This window comes from Ambystoma mexicanum, chromosome 5q, assembly GCF_040938575.1.
Source record: "Ambystoma mexicanum isolate Mex_15411 chromosome 5q, UKY_AmexF1_1, whole genome shotgun sequence".
NCBI classification, from domain to species: Eukaryota; Metazoa; Chordata; class Amphibia; order Caudata; family Ambystomatidae; genus Ambystoma; species Ambystoma mexicanum.
In genome coordinates, this window is record NC_090933.1 from 552334851 (window position 1) to 552351711 (window position 16861).

Sequence of the window (16861 nt, forward strand, 5' to 3'; positions counted from 1 at the left end):
AGTATTGTATCAAAGCATGACAAGGTCAATAAAGTAATCTCCTATGCAAGTAAAACTTTATCCTCTGTGGAGGAAAAGTTCAACGATTGTGAGAAGGCACTCCTGGCAACAGTGTGGGCATTGAAGAATTACCACCCGTTTATCCAGGGGGGACACATCATAGTGGAGACTCCACACCAGCCTCTGCAATATCGCCAAAGTGACAGAATCTGGGCCGGAAATGTGAGTAATTCCCGAATTACTTCCTGGATTCTGTCAATGCAAGGCTTTCCTGTGGAGGTCAGATATGGCCAAAACAAGAAGAGTCCCCTCGCGCAAGGTCTGGCTGACTTGCATGATTGTGCCAGAGAAAACTGTCTTGAGGATGAAAGTCTTAAAATCAAGGACAACATGGTGGCATACCTTAATTCCCCACACAAAGTCTATGAAGAAGACCAGTGTGAGGGAATGCTCCCTGTCTATGTGGATGGGTGCGCCTACCATGTTGACAACAACAGGGAAAAAGAACTTGTGGCCGGCGTAGAGAATGCATGGGTGAATGATGCCCCAGAACCCTTCTCTGGGTACAAAATAGGTCGCCGAAGTAGTCAAGTGGCAGAGTTGATGGTTGTGCATCAAGCCATCCTCACTGCTGTCCAACACCAACTCCATGAACTGGTCATAATCACTGATTCAGATTATGTACAGAACGGGTTCATGGGGTACCTGGTTAACTGGAAAACCAGAGGCATGCTATGTGCTAATAACAAACCATTGAAACATGGGAAATGAATCCAAAATGTTGATGATCTGGTCACCTCGAATGGGATGACCATCTACTGGAAAAAGAAAAGGGTCATTCTAAAGTAGAGGGACCAGATAAAACTGGAAATGACCTAGCTGATCAGCTGGCCAAAACCGGAGCCATCCAAGGGGATCTACTTGAGACCGAGTCCCTGTTGGGGGAAATCCTGGTCACTGCTATCACTAGGTCCCAGACACATGCTCTCAATGAACTCTCAACTGCACAATGGAGTAAACAGACCCCAGATGCTGATTTGATTACGGCTCAAAAAGCGGATCCAGTAATTGGTAAGTTGTATCAACACATTGAGGATCCTGAGAACTTTCCCCTGATGGATACTGATTATATTGAGAAAGAGGACCTTAGAGTGTTGATGAAATGTCCAAAAATGTTCTGAATCCAAGACAGTTTGTTGGTGAGGAGATGCCTAACTGGCCATGACCAGTGGGTGGTCCCCACCTCATTCTGAAGCCTGATGCTAAGTTGCGTTCATGATGCGGCCACAGCCGGTCATCAGGGATTTCATACGACACTGGAAATCTTAAGGGAGGTTGCATACTGGCCACACATGGGGCAGGACCTCAACCAATACTTGAAGGGGTGTCTTGTTTGTGCGCAATTTCAGTCAACATCACTCACACACCTTACTGCCCTCCAGAAGAGGGGGATGACACTGCCTTGGTCAGATTTACAAGTCGATTTTATTGGGCCTTTGATTCGCTCCTCTAGGGGGAACAAGTACATGTTGACCGTGACATGCTTGTTCACTAAATGGGTGGAATGTCTCCCGGCCCCAAATTGCAAGGCAGAAACAGCAACTGCCCTGATGATCAACCACATCTTCTCACATTTTGGACTACCCCAAAGGATTGAGTGAGACCGAGGTAGTCACTTCACTAGCGAAGTGATGACAAAGATGTGGGAGATACTTGGGGTAAACAGGAAACTACACATTACCTACCAGACTGTCTCTAGGGGTGGAGTTGAGAGATACAACAAGACAATTGTGAGCATATTAAAAAAGTTTGTGGCAGATTCTGGGCCCAGTTAGGACATTAGATTACCTCTTGTCCTGATGGCCATCAGATCTACCCCTTCTTCTGCAACTAAAATGTCACTGTTTGAGCTGATGACTGGACGAAGGATGGTGCTTCCCCAGCATCTGCTCTACAGAACCCAAGAGCAGACCTTGATAAATGCCTCCACAACTCATGATTATTTTGAGAATCTGAGAAAACACCTTCAACATGCTTTTGGCTATGCTCAGCGGAATCTAGAAAGATCTGCAGACAGTATGAAGACCCACTATGTCCTTAAGACTACTAGAAAAGAATACCAAGTAGGAGACCGGGTCTACTTGTACAATTCCAAAGGAACCAGGACAAACAGCGCAAATTTCTTCCTAGCTGGCGGGGTCCTTTTGAAATTGTAGACAGAATCGCACCAGTCGCCTACAAAATCCGTATCCCCAAAGGCAGTTTGGCAGAGGGGGAAGATAAGTGGGTCCACATCAACCAGCTAAAGTGTTGCCATCCTTGGCATACTCTGCAGCAACTAGAGGATTCATCTGGAAACCCAGAGGGGGACATTCCAGCTCCCTAGAAAATTCTGACTGGAAAAATCCATTCCATCTGTTATAATCAGTAATAAGCATAAGCGGGAAAGATTGTCATTTATATATTAAATGTATGCATCTGCCCCACTACATGAATAGTGGTGGGGAAATGTCCACAAATATGCTCTGTTTTGTCATCATAGGACTGAAACCATGGATCCTAAGCACCAAGGAAGACCACGCGGGGACCAGAAGGAAAGACCCAAGGGGTCCGGGGTATCGCTCCATACTCCTACCTGGAACCAGGAAGGAAAACGTGTCGATCCAGCACTGAAGGGAGAAGCAGACGAATTTTCCACTTTGACCAAACAGAAAAAATGACATCCCAATCTCCCGACTTCTTCCCCTTGATGGGCAGTCAAATTCAAGTCATGAGGGGGGGCTTTGTGGGATGTATTAACCCACTTATGCTCTGCCCTGCGGTATCCCTGTGTCCTGGTGGTACCAGAATCAACAAATGGCTGCAAAACCCCTAGACGCGCAAAAACCTATGAATATTGTGCTCTACAAAGCACAAAAAGATGGCTTCCAAATCTACCATGCATGTTGTCAGTGGTGGAACGGAAACTTCACTCCTGAAACATGTCATTGGGCTGCCCAACCGGTAAAGATGGAGCCTGCATGAAAAGCAGTGCTTGCTGAAAGAAATCCAAAATCTTGCATTTTAAATCTTTTCTTGGTTGCTGAAAATACAGAATGCTGGTCCAAAATACCATAAAACCTCCAATATCATTGCTGGGTGTTACCCGTCACTTCATTTCAAAAGCAGAATCTGTCATCAAAATATCCACAGAAAAAATGTGCCTGCCGGTGAAATCTGTAAAAATATGGGCGCAGTACCAGCGGACGCCTGTATGACAGCTGTCAGTAGTGTGCATCAGAAGTTTAAACTTGTGCAATTGAAATCAAATGTCTGGAAACTAAGTAACCTGTTATCAAGAGGAACCCAGGTTGTAACTATTTAATTTCCATGGTTTAGAAGCTGAAATAAGAGTTCTAGCTGCTTGTTTGAAAATTGCAAGTTTTGTTTTAAACCAAGAAAAATGTAATAAAATTACATTGAATTTAAGATGAACTCAAAGCCACCAAACCAGTTCCACAGCTTCCCCCAACAAAAGGCATCTCCCTTCTGCTTCCCACCAAGGCCAGGAAATCCCACCTTTGTGAGAATTAGATCAGGGGATGAGATCTTGGGCTGCAGCAGAAGGGGACAATGGACTTTCTCTGGCTGAAAGGATATGCAGATTGTGAAGTGTCAAAAATGGCCTCTCCCAAAAGGAAGGGGGCGGATTGCTTCAGAGCTGCCAGGAGGAAAAGGAGGTGGGGACAGATAACCATTTGTGGATTCACAAGCACAGAAAGCATATTTTTAAAAAGACTGATAAATGACTGTGCACATTTGTAAAAATTATAGAATTAACAGCATTGATAATGTGATTTCTGGGTGCACATTTTTAGAGATGCCAGAACTCTGTGCGATGTTCTGGGAAGGCACAGTGAAAATTCTGGTTTTTGCAACAAATGTATTTATGCCAGAAGCATGAAACTTCACACGCTTATGCCCATAAACCATGCGCACATGTATACACATTCTTGGACAAACTAGATATTGTGTTCTGGTCAAAAAGTGTGAAATTTTGTCAAATCCAGACCCAAGATCCTACAGCGACGGGGCTTGGATGTGTATTGCTCCCCAAAATATGTGATATATGTATGTTATTGTTATAAAGAGTGCACACATGTAAATATGTATTATATCAATAGTCGATTTTAAGTTCAAAAGGCAAAGGGGAGGATGTTCTGCCTCATAAAACCACATCATCATGGCGACACCCTGTTTTCTCCTCCAATCAAGGGAGAGAGCAAACTCTAGCCAATGGCCTACCTAGAAGGTGCGCTAAGGATAATTCAGCATACACACCCCTTTATCAAATGCATAAATAGAGACACCTGAAAAACACACAGATCCACCCACCATCCCGATCTTTGCGAAGGACACTGAAGGAGATCCATCCATACTCCTTGTTCCAGACTCGAGAAACTTTGCAAGCAGAAAGGCTCTTTGCATAGCTGAACCACTTTCAGCTGGGCCTTAACTTCCAGAACCCATCCCACAAACTTAAAGGAGAAACAAAAGAAACAGCCAGGCTGTGCTGTAACTTCTTTCCTGCCAAAGAATTATCTTCATAACCAACAAGGGCAGATTAAACCCAATCCTGTGCCGCGCTGTGCTGTGACCAGGGAGCCATTGTAGATCCAGTCCAGTCATGCTGTGCCGTGAAGACCAGTGCGCCTTGCTGTCCAGTCCTACGGTGCGGTGTCCAGAGCGCCTTGCTGATTGCTGAACCAGTCCAGTCTGGTGTGCCCAGCAGTCTGTCCCAGAACCAGATCCCTGACAGTTCCATTCAAAGCATTTGTAGTGAGTCTCCATAGTATAGGATTGTCACTAGCTTATATACTGTCCATAGTAATCCCCATCCAAATCCATCCCATCTTATAGTCAGAACTGCATTGTTAGAAATATTTTTTGAATTGCCTGAACTCTATCTCATCTCTATCATCCTCATTCTGTAAAAGTATTGTTAAATATTCTTGCGCTGATATATTTCATCTGAAGAAGGCAAGCTCCTCGGCAGGCAATAAACTGGATCCAGAGGTGTCCTGGGCTAGTGCCTGTGCTCCCGTGTAGAATTTGCTTCTTCATAGTCATTCCATAGTGTAAAGAAATCCTGTTTGTCTTTTAAAAGCGCTTCTCTGTGTTTCCCATTATTTTGCCTATCTCAGAAAACCGACCGCCACGAAAACATCCATAACTTCTTCAAATTTTATGCTAGAAACATGCCTGCTTGTAGCTAACATCTGCAGCTTTCCATAGAACCAAAAACCGCATCTCAAATCCATTAAGTTCTCCCGTGATCGCGATTACCGCACGCAGAAAAGTTTGCCGCAAATTTTCACTTTGGCAAAATCTATCATGTGTAAAACAGCTTTCAATTGTGCCCCACCTCAAATTTAAGTTTTCACATTGCTTATGACTCTCAAATCATTGCTAGTGTTTGTCTGCAACCATACGAAGCGGCTCCCATTAGAATTTAAACACTTTCAGTGAATTAAACCAGATTTAGTGTTTTACCCAATCCCTTCAAAGACAACTTTAAACCATTTTGACAGTTTGCCAATGATTTCTGTTTCTCTCTTGTGTCATCAGGGGGGAAATTGGGATTGACCTTTGTTTGAATTCTGCATTCCTGAAACCTGTTCTCTCTCCTCCTATCTCTCTACATTGCATATTGGGGGGTAGAGGGGTGTGCAGGGGGAAATAGTAACTGCACTGCTATTTGATTTGAATATACACCCAAAAGTATTATTTCTGTGCTGCATTGTTTTTGCTCATCATTGCCCCTTGTGAATAAAGAGATTGCTCAGTGTGACATCACCCCATTGGTGATTATTGTATAACCATTAAACATAGTGTGATTATATTGTGAATACATAAATAAATATTTTAACTTTGCAAACCAGCCTGATTCCTGGTTCAGTGTGACCAGGGGTTGGGGGGGTTCAAAGAGGTGGCCGTTATATGAGTGGTACATCGTTCAGAATAAAATACCTTTTAGACACAAATAAACAAATAAGGATTTCAGTCGTGCATTACACTCTAGGCATTGACTTAAGTGAAGTGCCAGATTGAAATCACTTACAGAGCTCTGCACATCTCTGTATTTCTGTGGATTCAGAATGTTGAGTTCTCTCTGAGTCTTGAGGCATTTAGTGTAATAAAAAGCTGGTTGTGGCTTCCATTTTGAAGTAGATGCCTGCCCAATGACAATGTTGTTCCTTTGTTAGTGAGCTATATTTGTGTATTGCATATAACCTGAACATTGCTTCTGTAAGTGTTTGTCATGTCTTGTGGATGCTATGTTAACTGTAATCATGTGTAAATGCATATTTTACCTAGTATCTGTATTTCTTCATGGGGGGTGCATGTGTGCTTCGTGTCTAGTGTATGCACATGTATTGTTTCAACTGTAGGTTGACTGTTTTTGCCATTTTCTGCATAAATAGTCTGTATGTTTTCACTGTACCTGTATGGGATAAGGATGGCATGGTTGCCTCAGTGAGTAATGCTTCTCACCTGTGCAGTATTGGGCAGGGGGAGGGGCAGTAGCTACAGATGATGTATTCATCTGCCTCTCAACTCATGTTTTCTGATAAAGATCTGCCAGCTACAGAGATGGTAAATGCTGCACAATATGCTTGCTTGGTGGATTTTGGCAGTACTTTACAGGGCCAGTATTTATTTATTTATGTATTTATTTAATTATTTATGTGTTTGCTTATGGAACTTGGATTTATATTAATGCTGCTCGCAAGAGTTGCAGTCTTAATATGCCGTTTGTTCAGGACAGACGAATGTTGCAATGTTATTTCAACTCAAAACCTCCTCCTTGCTCAAGTGTTTTGCTGCAAACACACCATCAGATGCACCTCTGAATGGTAAGTGGAAGTAACGTGCTCTAATAACATCCGCTTGTGAACTGTTTTGACCCCAATTGAAACAGCTAACATTTTACATCAGAAGCTAAGTGGTCGCAGCGTTGTGAGGTAATAATTGCCTGGAAAAGCTATGAGTAAAACCAAACATCATAACCTGCGAAAATCCAAACCGTACTGTAAAAGTGCTGGTTATCAATGGGAAGAACGGGATTCCCCTAACAACGGAAATAGTGGCAAAGTGAACACAAAGCTAGTTAAACCAGCGTCAAATAAAATAAAGTCACAAGCTCTAAAAACGCCCAGCCAGATTACAGACTTTTTCAAGCCAGGAAACATGGAGCTGGGTAATGCGGTGAATAATGCCATATCTAAGGCGGTCGCCGAAATCCATACAAGCAATGCTGATGCAAATATTAGCCTCCTATCAAACATCGATGGGAGCAATTGATGATAATTCGCTATTGGATCTCTGTTACCACCTATGCGGGTCTAACAGAGCAGCAGCTGAAGCGGAGGAAGCTCGAGTTGATCATTCTAATGGAAAATCTGACACTTGTAACCAGGAGTCCGTTTGCAATGAAATCAGAACTTCTTCTCGCTTATCAAATACACCTTCTTTGTTCCCTATGTCTGCTCCTATAAGTCATCAATCCTCTGCAGCATCAATGAATAAAGATGTAATTAACATAAGCGAGCCAAGTGTTTCCCCTAGGGTGCAAAAGATAACCAAAGTAAAAGTAGGAGCCACTGCAGTAAATAGCTTGCTACCATCTATCAACCTTATGCTTTTTGCATTGAAAATATTAATACAATTATGTGATCAGATATATTTTCAATCGCAAAAGAATATTGAGATGTTGGAGTCACTTTTGCAACAACACAAAGATTGGCTGACATTAAATACGAGGAACCAATAACCAAAATATCGGAAAATGCAGAAGGTGATTCTGTCTATCGTTAATCATGAAGAATTGTGTAATTCTCACAATATTACGGAATCCCCACTATCATACCCCACAGATCAACAAATAAGACAACAGGCAAAATAACATAAACAACGTATGGAAAAGTCAGCTGCACCAAATTGTATTGAGAATGATGTTGTGGACCAACGCAAACCATTAAACTCCATTGTAACTTCGTCTGGAGTACTGAAATGCAAATCCAGACGATTACAGAAGCAGGAAAATCATAGGAAAAAAAAGGCAAACTCAGAAAACAGGTACATTGACCAGTTGGTTGTTACTACAAGACAGAAAACAAGTAATAAAAGATTGCAGGAGGAGAGAGTGCCTGTGGAAGATCGGTCGGCAGTGAGCTTGATAACAAGAAAATCCCATACGCCATTGCGGCAAATGTAGCTAAGAACACAAATGTGACCTTAGGAAGTGACCTTATTGAGAAAACTCCAGCCAAGAGTGGTAACTATAAGCGGAAGAACGGACACGAGAACAAACACATCTATAAATAGATCTGCATTGATTGAATTATTCACTAAAATACCGGCACCCCATGCTTTAAAGTCCTGTGACTTTGAATTCATTCCGCCTATGAAGCATGAATTTGGAGCTATATCATTGACACACTGTGATCTTCCTATGACAGCCACCCTGATCCGTTCTCAAGAGGAATCACTGGACTTCCTCAGATATATGAATCAGATAAAGAGATTCCAGTGTCGAACTGATTTTCCCAATGTGAACATTGTGGTACCTCTAAATCTAAAGTTTTGTGCAAGCCATCTGTGCAAACTGATACTATCACCGACAACCAAGCGGGGTGGAAATGGCTAAAGAAATGGTTAGGTCAGATGGAAATGACGCAACCATGAGAGTGTATGATTGAATCTTGGAATACAAGAGGTCATGCACACTTTCTTAAACTAGGTGCATCACTTGACTATCTCATAACATTTCCTATATTTTTGCTGCAAGAGACCTGGCTACTAAAGGATTATCATATAGATGCCCACCATACATTCCAACATAATGGAAAAAAGGAGCCATAAGTAGACCATATGGCAGATAGTTAATTGGAGTTATCGATGACATTGATGCTACTGCTATTTTATGTAAACAAGTTGAAGATCATGTGCTAGCTATACAAATAAAGGCAAAAAATTGGTCAGCTGCCCCAAATATATTAATTATCAATATTTACGATTTGCCAACTAGAAAATGTATGAATGAGATACATGATGCAATTGACTCAATAATGACACATGGCTCTTTATTGAGGGAAACAATATGATAATCCTTGGCGGTGATCATAATGCTCAATTTGGGGTCTCCTCTATGGCAGCAAATTTTGACAATATAGCAGTAACAAAGGTAATGGATAAGCCCAGGAGTAATATAAGGGGGGTAGCGTGGATACATTTTTGGATGGAATGGGAGATGTGGTCGCTTAATGGGAGAGAAAAAAGTGATACACCTGAAAAATGTACATGGCATTGTGGTAATAAATCTGCACATTGGAATATTTATGTGGGAATGTGCCTATACTCGAATATATATGTGGCTAATTCAGAAGCCTTAAAGCGACCACTCCCTCATTTATGCTAAACTGAAAATACCATACTCAGGATGCAATAAGAGGGTTACCATTAACATTCAGGTAAACAGCAGTGGACCTAAAGTAAAATGGAATGTCACAAAAATTCAGAAAATGACAAGAAGAATTTGGAAATGAATTGAAAATTTGAAATTTGATATTAATGTTATGACATATGACGATATTGAAAATGTGACTAAGCAAACCACAACAGACGTGGCCTCAGTCCATGGGACCCCTATTGTTGCTACTGGGAAGAATTGTAACACCTCCTATGATGGTGTGATGTTGTTGGCAAAGTGTCACCATAGGATGGAGCATCATAAATAAAATAAAAAACAGAATCTCCCCATGAATGAATGCACCCAAAAAAAGAAACTATTGAATAATAAATATAGAGGTTGGCGTAAACACAGAAAATCAGAGAAAATAAACAAGAAGTGGCAAAAGATGATAGCCACCTTGCAAAGAGGAGATACTAGTTTGGTGTGGAAAATGCTTAATAAAGTTGGAGGTAATTCTCTCCTTCAACCCATAAATGCGATAGGGGAAGATAAATGGGTTGAATACCTTTCAAATATTATTTATGAAGAACTCCCAGTTGTTAATGTGGAAGCTACCCTGAAGAATGGCCTCTGAGGTTTTCTAGGAAAGATATTAAAGAGATAATTGGTAAATTAAAAAAATTCAAGAGCCCCTGGAACGAATGGACTAGCAGCTATGTTTATAAAACATAACCTGATAAGTTGGTTCCACATAATATATATATTATGTAAAAAGGTATGTAAAGAAAAACATATACCTACCTCTTGGACCACCTCGATCCTAATACCAGTATTCAAAACTGGTGCGAGAACTGCTCCTGAAAATTATTGGTTATTGTCTTTATTAGATTCAACTAGCAAAGTATTCACTGCAATTGTGTTGGACCACCTGCAATGTTGGTGTGATAATAACCAGCTACAACACCCCTTTCAATCACGCTTTAGATCTGGCTCTAGCACCACGTTTAATAATCACCTCATTGATGCCATCAAAACATGAGCTAAACAGAGATTAAATCCATCTGTCTATGTAACATTCATAGACTTTAGCTTAGCTTTCGACAGTGTCAAATGTAAGAAGTTATGGGAGATATTGTCTGAAATGAAGTGTCTGCATTGGCTGACAGAGATACTAATAAAGCACACAATAACCGTCACTGGCAGAGGTCTTTGGAAAGATTGACTCTCCAAATAGAGGTCCAATGAAATCTTCAATAAAGATTGGAGTCCAAACGATGATTCTGATTTAATTCAAAGAAGTGGCGGGAGACCTCTTCTTATAAAGGCAAAAGCCAGCAGGTAATTGCGATAAAGCTACCCTACCTTAGTGGTCTAATCCCTGTTCTTGAAAGAAGTGGAATTTGCCCTTCTGACAACATGCCCAAAGTGTTTTGCTCTGGAGGAAGTGGACGGGACTGGAAGGAGAGACAGAGGAAGGGAGAAACAAGAAGGCAGGAGTCTTCCTACACTATACAGAGCCCTGCTGTCTACTCTACCCCTACCACTTCCCTTCTCACTAGGGCCAAGGGCCTTTAGAAATGCATGACCCTGGTGTGAAGCTACTCCCTTTGAATGAGCATGCTCTTTTGATGCCGAGGACAGGTGTCTGTTGTGTGACTTTCTGTAGTGGAGGGTGTTACCTGCCCTCACAAGGAAATCAAAGAAGATGCAAAGGCAATCAGGTTCCTGTCCTGTCATTTGACAGGCTCAGCCCTTCTGGCCAGAATACACATCACCTTTCACAGGAGAGCTGACACGTGTGTGATAGCAGATCGGATGTGGCTGAAATTATCATAACTAGTGTCAAGCAAAATGCAAAACTTAGGCATCGTTTTATTGTTCAGTCTAATGTGCCACCAAAATGGCTACTTATGATCATCATGGTTTTGGTAGAGGAGGGCATATCTTAAATGCAGCCCCTTTTCTGCAGAGACATGGCTGTCACTGCAGCAGACATTTGGGCAACTTTGACCTCTGAGCTTGCTCTGTGTCATTGGTAGAGCAGGCACTTCTAATCAGGATACTGATGAAGCAGGACACAGTTATACACTATGCATTTGCATGGTGTTTATGAAAGGGGAATCTTATCAGAAGATTACCCTTTCAGAGATGGAATAACCCTCATCATTTTATTAATTAATACAAATTAATTCTGGAATGTGGACTGAGGTGGAAGCGGCTTGAACCTATAGCTCCTGGCCTCCTCCCTAAAGAAATTTCATTACTAATATGAATTCAAAGAAAAAGATTCAAGAACCTGAAAAGCAACTTTTGGAGATCTATAAAGAGACTTCTAGCATTCAAGACATATACAAATTACTAAGAGAAGTGGCTTTGGACTTGACTGAAGTCAAAGTTACCATGCTGATTTGAACTCAAAAGTTTCCCACTTGGATGTAAGAGTGACTGACTTGGAAAAGAAATCTACTGATATGGGGTCTGAGATGGCTGGGAGTTTCAGGTCCTACAACATCCTGAAGACAGACCTTTAGAGTGAGAAAGGTAAACGCTTAGAAATGGATTTGAAATTGCGGGAAAGAAACATCAGACTAGTTGGAGTTAAAGAAAATAATGAACCAAAGGATGAGAAATTGTTGCCACTGATTTGACGGATTTTCAAAGACTGCTATGGTATGGACTCTCTTGGAGAAGGTGACATTGACCATGCATATTGGTTTGGTAAATCTCCCGGCTATAGACAAAGACATATTCTGGTGTCTTTTGTCCTGTCAAGAAAGAGAGAATCTTTATGCATCTAGGAGTAAGGGTTCAGTTACCTTTAAAGGCAAACCAATCTATGCTTATCCAGATTACCCTAAAGAATTTATGGAAGCTAGGAACACCTTTAAAGATGTAAAAGACGTGGCAAAAAGCCCTTCAAGTAAAGGCTTTCTTGAACAGATTTAATACTTTGGCCCTCATTACGACCCTGGCGGAAAGTGACTGACCGGACCGCCACAGCGTAAATAGCGTTTCCGCCATTGCACGAAGGAGCAAAGTGCGGCCCATTCCGACCCATCGGGCACGAGCACCACGCCATGGCGGAAGTGCAAAGTCCGCGATGGCGGAAATGACCCCAAAACGGCCCACACCGCCGCCGTACGGCGCCCTAGGTGCAATACCGCCACCCCTCTTAGCGGTCACCGCAGTGTGCGCCTACCGGAAAGTACGGTGACCGGAAATATACGGAAACGGAAGCAAAAACATGGGCCCGGAACGGGAAACATCCCGCCGTACACCTATAAAACCACTAAAACCACACAACCACTAAAATCACTACCCTGAAACACACCCCAACCCGTCATCCACCCTAGCGAAACCAAGAAAAATGGGAAAAGCAGCGAAGAAAGCGTGCGACCGCAAGCGGCAGGTCCACTTCTCCCGTGAGGAACTCACCGTGCTAACAGAGACCCTCCAGGAGAATGCTGCCGTCGTCTTCTCCACGCAAATGACCAGAACGGCACTTGCAAACAAGAAGGCCATATGGGCTCTGGTGGCACAGCGGGTAAGTGCGGTGGGGACCGCACCCCGCACCCCGCACCCCACAGCAATGCCGCAAGCGATGGGACGACCTGCGGATACGCGTCCGCAGCATACTCTCTGCCAACCGCAACATTGCCACAGCCACCGGGGGAGGTCCTGAATCACCCATCAAGTTGACCCCCTGGGAAGAAATCTGTGCCTCCACCATCGGAATGGAGAGCATAGAGGGAGTCGGAGGGATGGAGAAAGGAGTGCAGACATCCGAAGATTCAGGTAGGTGGGCCAAATAAAACAATGCCAAATCCACACAGTCCATCCATGTGAAGTACCATGCGTCCACATAGTGCAACAGAAACACATGTCCAGGAGAACGTCCACACACATCGGCCTGATAGCGCACGTTAAAACCCACAATAAATACATAAATAATTAAAAACCCCTAAAACACCCACTACACGTGCAGCAGGCACACCCTAACTGCAGGCTGCCAAACAACTGCACCCTCACTCCACACACAAATGAAAGCACCTCCAAGGCCCCGACCCAAATCACCCTCAGGTACCACCCCAATGCATGTGATACAATGCCATTCCAATTCCCACAGACCCATCAATAACCCTCGCCCTCCTTTACTCCACCACAGGGTCCGATCCAAACGACGAGCTACAGGACACCCCTACCAGCACACCTGCAAAGAGGGCCAAGACCAACGGCCAGAGACCCTCCACCTCAGCTGCACGCATCAAGACACGGCAGCAGCACAAATCAGGTGGCAGCACAGAGGAGGGAACATCAACAGGCACCCCAGCAGCCAGCATGCCCACACCACCACCACCACAGGTCCCCCCAATGGATGCCACAGAAGGCACTGCCTCTGGTGGCAGCAGCACCATAGGTGACACCCCATTGATGGCAGCATGCTCGGACACAGAAAACGGGGATGTCGAAGTCAGATCCATCCATGACCTGTCCCAATCCCCCTGTCTGTCCCATCCCGTACAACATGAGGATACCACGCAGGGGCACCCACAAGACGACGACTGGCCATCCCCCACAAGCCCTGTGGCAAGGCAACATGAGGACAACAGCCCCTCTGTGACACCCCCGCAAATGGCCATGGCCCAGCAGAGGCAACAGTCCCTCGACCAGTTAATCGTGCAACAGCAGCAACTGGCCACGCTCCTCAAGGACCATGCCGATGAATGTGGGGGCACTAAGGCAGACATAGAAACATCAACTGAGACACTTAGGGCAGAAATGGAGAGAGGTACAGAGACGCTAAGGGCACAAATGGAGAGTAGCACCGAGAGCCTGAGAGTCCAAATGGAGAGTAGCACCGAGAGCCTGAGAGTCCAAATGGAGAGAAGCACCGAGAGCCTGAGGGGGGAACTGCATGCGACGTCCAAAGACGTATGTGCCGAACTTGCCGCAGTGCGCCGTGTGCTCACTGAGCTCTCGCAAACCCTTAGGGACATGCATGGACGTGAGCAGGCAGACACATCATCCGTTGCAAGTTCCGTCCAGGGCAGCCCCCAACGTAGATCTGGGAGGAACCTGCGCTCCACAGGCAGGGGTGCCCCTGATACCCGCAGAGGGGGCTTGCAATAGCGACTGCCCACTGACAATGAGCATCTTTGGACACTGGTGTTCGGAGGGGAGGTAGGAGGGTGGAGGGGGTGTGTTGGGCTCACTTGGGTGGCGGGTCGATAGGGTGTTCAACATGATATCACATATGCCATAAACAGTGCACGATCAACCAATGAGATGTGTGGACATTGATCTTTGTGTACTAGGCCATCATAGGCGTACAGTCCATATTGTGCATGTCCCAGACACACACAGTGCCACGAGTCCCGTGTCCATGTATCAGCCACCAGGCGTGAGTGCTAGAAGCATGCATCAATGAGATGCTGACGAATGTCACGGGCCTCCGGTGCCTCGCAGACTCCATGAGGTGCTGCCACATCCCCACCCTCATCATGACCATCATCAGGTGCTTGCAGTTCTGCGTCAGGGGGCATGGGCACATTTCTACGTACGCACATGTTGTGGAGCATGACACATGCCATGACCATCTTTGCAACCTTCACATGGCGGTACAGGAGTGCCCCGCCAGACCTGCTGAGGCAGCGGAAACGACCCTTCAGTAGGCCGAATGCCTGTTCAATGACTACACGGGTACGTGAGTGGGCATGGTTGTAGTCCTCCTCATGCTGGTCCCGTGGGTTCCGGACTGGTGTGAGGAGCCATCTCTTCAGTGGATATCCAGCATCACCTGTATGTGGACGAGAAACGTATGATGTGGAATGCCATTGCTACGTACGCACACCCCCCCCCTTCCTGCCAGGTCATTGCCAAATCACATACCCCACATAATCATGCATGTAATGAGACTCACCGAGTAGCCAGGATCTGTTCCCTGCGTGTCGCTCCATGTAGCGTGGTATTGTAGAGTTCCTCAAGACCATAGAATCATGGGTTGATCCAGGGAATCGGGCACAACAATGTGTAATGATCCTGTTGGAGTCACACACCATTTGTACATTCAGGGAATGAAATTGTTTTCGGTTGCGGTACTGGGCCTCCATGGCATGTGGGACGACCAATTCCACATGGGTGCAGTCGATGGCACCAATGCAACCCGGTATGCCGGCAAGTGCATGGAATCCCACTTTTGTGTTGGTAATTTCCTGCTCTGAGCGTGGTAGAGAGATGTAGTCGTCTGCGTGCTGCAGGAGGGCATCGAGCACTTGAAATAGTGTCCGTGAGAACAGTGGCTGAGAAATGCCATGCAACTGTCCGACTGTGTGCTGGTAGGTGCCTGTGGCCAGGAAGTGGAGTACAGACACCACCTTCAGTAGGGGTGGGATGGCGGTTGGGCTATCTATCATGCTGACAAGGTCAGCCTGTGTCATGTCCACAATGGCGGCTATGGTGTCCCGGTCCAGACGGTAGAGGGTGTGGATCTGCTCATCAGTGAGGTTGAACGGATGTGCTCGGAGGCGTGGGATTGCGGGCTGCCTGCGTGGTGGTAGTGGCTGTGCTGGCGGCCCTTGCTGGCCCTGCCTTGGCCTCCTCCTCCTCCTGCGTCTCCTCCGTGCGGCCGGTTGTAGTTGGTGTTCGTCTTCTTCTTGGAGTTGGAGTACTTGCAGTGCTATCAGGTCCCCCAGGGCCAACATCGTGAGTCCTGCCGGTAGCATTTCGGTGTGGTTGTGGGAGGAGACTGGCTGTGCAATTTATGTGTTTTCAGGCTGTATGGCCTCCACCTGTGGTGATTCATTCCACCTGTGCAAACTGCTCTCCCCTTTGGCCGAGCACGTCCCGCGCACAACGCTGCAATTCGGGGAATGGCATCTTGCTATTGCAATCATGTATTTGTACCCGATGGCCGTGTAAGATTGGTTGATATATTCATTCTGCTGTGGTCCCATTGTTTCACATACTATCTGTGCAGTCGCGAACAGACTTGTGAAGGGTCAGTGGAACGTAGTACTCGAGTAACGGTGGGCCCTCATGCATCACTGTACCGAGTTGCAACGACGGGCGGGGCGTCCCATTTGTGGATGAAGGCAGTTGCCATTTTCACACACAGCTGCACTCGATGGAATAATTAGTGATTTCAAACGGCCACAGATGCCTCTTCGACGTGATGTTGCAAATGAGGAATTCGAAGGGCGGCGCTTTCGGTTTTCAGCTAGCGGCGAGGAAATGCCCACAGGTCTGACTGCAAATATAACGTACTATTGTTCAATGTCCTTGAGACAGGGGCCATGGCGAGGATGCAATGATTGATATGAATAGTTTGGGATGCGCAATTGCGACGTGGGCGATGAGGCCGGACGTTCCCAAATACATGTTACTTCACTACACTGGAATTACGGGCTG